The sequence below is a fragment of the Pongo abelii genome, chromosome 6, assembly GCF_028885655.2.
Source record: "Pongo abelii isolate AG06213 chromosome 6, NHGRI_mPonAbe1-v2.0_pri, whole genome shotgun sequence".
Classification (NCBI taxonomy): domain Eukaryota; kingdom Metazoa; phylum Chordata; class Mammalia; order Primates; family Hominidae; genus Pongo; species Pongo abelii.
In genome coordinates this window covers 47,480,534-47,487,049 of record NC_071991.2, presented here as the reverse complement: position 1 = coordinate 47,487,049, position 6,516 = coordinate 47,480,534, and positions in this window count along the sequence as shown.

Genomic DNA, 6,516 nt, shown 5'->3' with positions numbered 1-6,516 from the left:
ATATCAAGTGGCTTGCCAAATTCAGACACCTATCAAGTGGCAGATTAGGACTGAAAGCAGATTTTTCACTCCAGAGCTCACAATTGTTCTGTTATGACAAAAATCCATACCACAACTCTACATTTGATTTTATGGGGACTATTGAGAACTTAAATTCAAAGACTGGCCAGGTGCAGTGGCTCACACCTGTAATCCCAGCACTTTGGGAGGCCAAGGTGGGATCACAAGGTCAGGAGATTGAAACCATCCTGGCTAACACGGTGAAACCCCGTCTCTATTGAAAATACAAAAAATTAGCCAGGTGTGGTGGTGGGTGCCTGTAGTCCCAGCCACTCGGGAGGCTGAGGCAGGAGAATGGCGTGAACCCAGGAGGTGGAGCTTGCAGTGAGCCGAGATCGCCCACTGCACTCCAGCCTGGGCAAAAGCAAGACTCTGTCTCAAAAAAAAAAAAAAATCAAAGACTATCAGATGACTAATTGGATTTGGGGAAAATGCCTTTGCAGTCATAGAAGTGAATGAATTATTGTTGGATATTTGATATAAAAGTGTTTTCTCTATTTTAAATATTGTTATTTAAAATGAACACCCTTGCACATACATCTTTTAACCCAATTCCTAAGAGTGAAGAAGTTGGGTCAAAAGATGAATCTGTTGTACATGTTGGTATATGTCACTGAATTGTCCTCTGGAAATGTGCCAAATCAATAAACTCATAAATATCTTCTGCTTCTGTTCTCTTTCTCTTTTTAATCCTTACTGCACATTACCAGGCTAATATTCCCAATAAGCTATTTATTCATGACCAAAACTAAAGGTTATTACCCATTGTCTGCAAATGACTCCAAACTGTGTGTAACATTCAATGCCTTCCACTCTTAGGGCAGCCTATCTCTCACAATTTTCTCTCTCTTACTTTTTTATATGACCTCTATGACTCAGAGGCTGGACATATCAGGAACCTAGGGTCTCTCTTCATCTCAGATATTTGTCTGCCACTTCTTCTTAAGGTTGTAGCCAAAAGGGAGGGTGAAGATAGAAGAAAGTTATTCCTGGAAAAAAAAAAAAAAAAGAAAAGAAAAAGTCATTGTAATGAGCTGATTTTTATTTTTAAAAGTTACTATTTAGAAAAAATGGTCTATATATAAGAAGAATTTTTAATAACGTCAGAAATTACATAATGTGGTACAAAACACAACATACCATTGAATGAAAAAAGAGAAATTTGTCTGTATATTATATCTCAACTGTATATATGTATACCCAGGAATATCAGTTCTCTCTGAGTGAATTATTTATTTCCTTTGTAATTTAAACAGTGGGCACATACCTGCCTTAAAATTTCAAAGATTAAAAACTATTTATGCTACGCTGTTGATATGAAGTCTTGCATATTATGTCACTTCTCTCTTTTGAGTTCTCTCACCATTCTGTTTTAGTGTCTATCATTCCTATGGGAGTTGGCAAATCAGAAAAGGAAACCATTTCCTTGTGAAGTCTGTAAACTCAAGAGCTAGGACTGCTTCTTTTGCAATGCTGTGCACTTTGCAAAAACTTGAAATCACTTTCAAGATGACTAAATGCATAGATGAGTGAATGGCCGGCTGCCTGAAACACTCCAGAGAGTTGAGTTGTGTCTCTTTGTTCTCAGAATGGGCAGAGCAGCTATTGGTACAGAAAGCCAAGAGTGTTCTGTCTTGTGGTCCCTCCGTCCTGTGAGGACTCATGTTCCATGTTTCTTTGTCTTTTCCTGATGTGTACACATTTAGTGATGTCTTAGGCAAAGGACAAGACTCAGTTTTTCTTAGAACCTTGCCTTCAACGCTGATGAAATGCAGGGCTCTGGTTAGTCTAGTGTTTAGAGAATCTACTTTAAAAAAAATATGCCTAGAAACTATTGACATAAGCACATAGTCATAAATTCAGTAAACCTTAATTGACTGCTTCCACTGAGACACTTCCCTTATGAATGTCTTGGGCATATTTAGACACTCATATTTAGAACATTTCATCTTAAATATTCCAGATTTAGTGGGAGGTGGATGGCATTTCCTAAGTTCCTTTCCCACTCGCATGAAGAAAAAAAAAAGATCACACCTACTGCCTCCATTCATTTCTTCTCAACTACCAGCAGAATTATTTAAATTACTGCTGAAGATTATTCAACAAGGAGTTTCATCTTGTTACTAAAATTATTAATGAATTGGGAAAGACCACTTTTCTTTGATGGGGATGGCAAAAATTCTAGTGTTTATCTTATGTCATTCATACTTTCTTTCTTGTCTCCAACTCTTATTTCTCGGAGGTTAGGAATGGCAGACTCTGAAGTCAGAACTTGGGTCTCAGTGCTGCCTGTAACAAGTGGTACTTATTCCATTATCTGGTACAGTCTCTTAACTCTCTAAGACTTGGATCCTTGTATATAAAGTGGGATAGTTGGAGCACCTGCATCACAGGTAGTTTTGAGTATGGTATTAAAATAGTATATTTTGATTGGCAAATTTTAATTACAGAATGTCACCTATTATTAATTTAGCTATGTAGGAGAGCACGAAAACTAACAAAAAAGCAGTATAATTAACAGAAGGTTTCTCCCACACTCAAACCATTTATTATAAGTATTGCTATTTGGTCAGTTGATTCCTCATAAATTTTAAGTGGACTGGAAAAAGAAATACTACAGTGTGTTCAAAACCTCTGTTTTGGCCGGGTGCGATAGCTCACGCCTGTAACCCCAGCACTTTGGGAGGCCGAGGTAGGTGAATCACCTGAGGTCCGGAGTTCAAGACCCATCTGGCCTACATGGTGAAACCCCATCTCCACTAAAAAACAAAAATTAGCCAGGCGTGGTAGTGCATGCCTGTAGTCCCAGCTACTTGGGAGGCTGAAGCATGAGAATCACTTGAATCTGGGGGGTGGAGGTTGCAGTGAGCCGAGATCGCACTACTGAACTCCAACCCGGGCAACAGAGAAAAACTCCATCTAAAAAACAAAACAAAACAAAACAAAAACAAAACCTGTTTTGTATGCCTTATGGATATGGAGAGGAAATTATTTCTCCAACTTCCTAGGCAGCAAAATTTTTCTCCAGGGCCAACTCTCTCTTCTTTCCTTCCTCACCTCCAGCCCCCTCTGCAATCCATTCACTCTGACTTTTGTTTCCACCATGCCGTTGAAACTGCTTTGACAAAGCCACCAACAACCTCCCATTGACCAGCTCAGAAGAACCTCTTCCACCCTGATTTGCTCACCTTCCCAGCAGAATTCCACTCAGTGAGTTGTTTAGTCCTTCTGAAATATTCTACTTTTGTTTTCTTCCAAGTCACAGTTCCCCATCTTACTGGGCCCTCCTTCTTGGGCTCATTTGCCAGTTTTCCCTCCTCTATCAGACCTACAAATGTTTGAGTGCCCCAGGAAGTGGCCTGGGTCCTATTCCATTCTTTTCTAAATGATCTGTTCTTCTCCCATAATCTTAAATACATATATATGCAAATATCACCCAAATTAAATCTCTGAGCTAGACATTTGCCATGAAACTTAAGCTCGCTTATCCACCTGCCTACTTGAGACTTCCATGATCAAATATATTGTGTCCAAAACTCAGCTATCTCCAAAGCCCATTGATATGGTTTGGCTGCATCCCCACCCAAATCTCATCTTGAATCATAGCTCCCATAATCTCCATGTGTCATGGGAGGGACCTGGTAAGAGGTAATTGAATCATAGGAGCGGGTTTTTCTCATGCTGTTCTCCTGATAGTGAGTAAGTCTCATGAGATCTGAAGGTTTTATAAAGGACAGTTCCCCTACACATGTTTTCTTGCCTGCTGCCATGTAAGACGTGCCTTTACTTCTCCTTCACCTTCTGCCATGATTGTGAGGCCTCCCCAGCCATGTGGAACTGTGAGTCCATTAAACCTCTTATTCTTTGTAAATTACCCAGTCTTGGGTATGTCTTTATTAGCATCGTGAAAACAGACGAATACACGCATGCTCCTCCTTCTTCCCCATTTTAGTAAATGGCACCACTGTCCAAGGAAAATCCATCTCATGTCAATCCACTTCCACAGTGATCTTTTAAAAACGGAAATGAAGTCATGTCACTTTCGTGTTTAAAAACCTTAAATTGGAACCTATGGCTAATGGCTTTCCTGCCTACTACAAAACTCCCCCTGACTGCCAGGCCACATTATCTGGGTCCCCTGCATAACTGACTAGCTCATGCTACTCTTCTCTCTTGTTGAGGACTCTCACCCTCTGGTCCAGCCACACTGGCTCTGTTTATTGTCCTTGAACAGAGAAAGCCCATGCCATCCTCAGGGCCTTCGCACACACTCTTCTGTCTGTCTGGGATGCAAACTTGCCTGGCTTTCCACATGGCTGGTTCCTTCTTGTCTTCAGACCTTGGCCTAATTTCTCCTGAAGTAGCCCTACCTTGACCACTCTATCTGAAGTAGACCCTCCAACACCTCATGGATACCACCCCGTTTATTTTGGCCACTGCTCTGTCGAAACTGTTACCTTAATGCTGGGTGCGGAGGTCATGTCTGTAATCCTAGCATTCTTGGAAGCCAAGGCAGGAGGATTGCTTGAAATAAGGAGTTTGTGACCAGTCTGGGCAACAAGGCAAAATCCTGTCTCTACAAAAAAATTTAAGAAGTTCACCTGGCATGGTGGTGCATGCCTGCAGTAGCCCCAGCTACTCTGAAAGCTGAGGTGGGAGGATTGCTTGAGCCCGGGATTTCAAGGCTGCAGGGATCTGTGATTGCACCAACTGCACTCCAGCCTAGATGACAGAACAAGACCCTATCTCAAAAAAAATTTTTTTTTGAATACTGTGTGAGATAACAAATGTTTACATTTAAAAACCCAAACTGTTACCTTATTTATTAGCTAAGCTTGGGAGCTCCATGAAGATAGTACCATGTTTACCTGTTCATTGCTATATCCTGGAGGTCTGGCAGAGGGCCACAGTCAGCTCTCGGTAAATACTGGTTTACCGAATGCATGTGGGTCGTAGTGTTCTAAGCAAGGGGACTGGGGATGAAGGAGACATGGGTCCTGCCCTACCTGATAAGCATTGTCATAATGACTGTGCAATGTGCAGTGGAAAGCCATAGGTGAAGGAGAAGCTACACTGAGGAGGCAGCAGCTGCATTCAGATGACTACACACATATTGGGGAATGGATGGTTGGGCCAAGTGAACAGCAAAAGAAAAGGCCTGAAAGTGTGGGAAAAGCAAGCCATGTTTAAACTGTTTGCTTAAGCAAGTTTTCCAAAGAAATTAAAATTAATGCACATCCATAGAACTTGAGGGGAAAAGTCAGAAACGAAATAAACGCAGGTGATGGAGAAAGAGTTGAATTTGAGCAGAAAATGAAGCTTCACGACTATGGCTCATTTAAGCTATGGATAATTAAATGCGTATATAGTAACAGACACCACCTGGGTTTTACAGGTGTGAATAAAGTCAAAAAAACATAGAGGGAAGAATTGTTTAAAATGGCTAAAGGGGCAACTAAAGAAACACGAGGCTGTGATGTTGATACTTTTTGACCAATAATGGAAATGAACATGCTAATGGCAACAACCGTCTGGCAAAATAGCTTTACAGCAATTCATTTCACTTAAATTCAACAAACATATACCTAGGCTCTGGACTAGGTAGTGGAAATTAAAAAATAATAATCTCTAGCCTCTAAGAGCCCATACCTAATAAAAACATGGGCACAGGAGCAATTGCCATTCTAGAACTCAAAAAAAGAAGAACCCTCTATATAACCTCAGTAAATGTGTAAATAGTTGTTTAAGGCCACACAGATTACATTTTTCAGAGACTCCAACTGGAAGTTTACACAAAGCCATTTTCTCTTGGGTTGTTTGAGCCTGCACAGAAAGACAGTTCTGATGGTGAGTTTCAGATAGCAAACAAATGTCAGTCACTGGCAATTGATTGGAAAACATCAACGCAATTTTTTTCCATTTATGCATGAGCAACAACTCTTAAAAATTTTTTACTTAAAATTAATATACGCTTATTTTAGAAAACATTGAAAATCTTAAAAAATACATTTCACATGTTACACATAGAATTTTAATAGGCATCTTAAAAACTAAAAGTAAGATCATATCATGATGTGTTTGAATTTATCTTCACTGATTTGAAGGTCATATATAGTGTATTTTATTTTGTTATTATCTTTAAATTTTTTTTAAATAAAAATTGTCATTGTCTTACATCAAAATCAAGAATGAGAGCAATTGTTTGAGTCTACCTTATTATAAGAACTGTGGAGCTGGGCGTGGTGGCTCACACCTGTAACCCCAGCACTTTGGGAGGCCGAGGTGGGTTAATGACCTGAGATCAGGAGTTCCAGACCAGCCAGGCCAACATGGTGAAACCCCATCTCTACTAAAAATACAAAAATTAGCTCAGTGTGGTGGTGTGGGCCCATAGTCCCAGCTACTTGGGAGTCTGAGGCAAGGGAATTGCTGGAACCCGGGAGGTGGAGGTTGCAG